Raw genomic sequence first — 462 nt, forward strand, 5'->3', positions numbered from 1 at the left:
TCTCCCATCCTTTGTCTCAGAGTAATGGGGCTGGGAGTGCTTCTGAAGAAGGAGAGAAGGTTGTGACTGAGCAAAAACTTCAGGGTTGCTATCCTGCAGCTTTCCCACACATACTCCCTAACCTGAATCCCCACACACAGGACCAAGGGCTGGACTCTTCAGCATTAGGAAAAGCCTCACGCCCGCCCTGGTGCTGAGCCCACATTCCAAGGTGGTGAGGACTCCACTCTGTCATACGGGCAGCAAAGGGCTCAGCAGAAAGCCTTCCACATCACACCATCTTTTCCCCAAGACCCACTTCCTATTGAGTCCACATGGGAAGCCCATCATCTAAAGCTTCAGCCCACGCCAAGCCATGCCAGAACCTTTCCTCTCACCCTCAATGCCTGTCACTCCCCCGACTCAGTCCTTAAAATCTCTTTAGCCTGTACTAAGGACATGGGTGGTGCTGCCTGCTCCCCC

The sequence above is a fragment of the Pteropus medius genome, unplaced genomic scaffold (assembly GCF_902729225.1).
Source record: "Pteropus medius unplaced genomic scaffold, Ma_sr-lr_union100, whole genome shotgun sequence".
In the NCBI taxonomy this organism is placed as follows: domain Eukaryota; kingdom Metazoa; phylum Chordata; class Mammalia; order Chiroptera; family Pteropodidae; genus Pteropus; species Pteropus medius.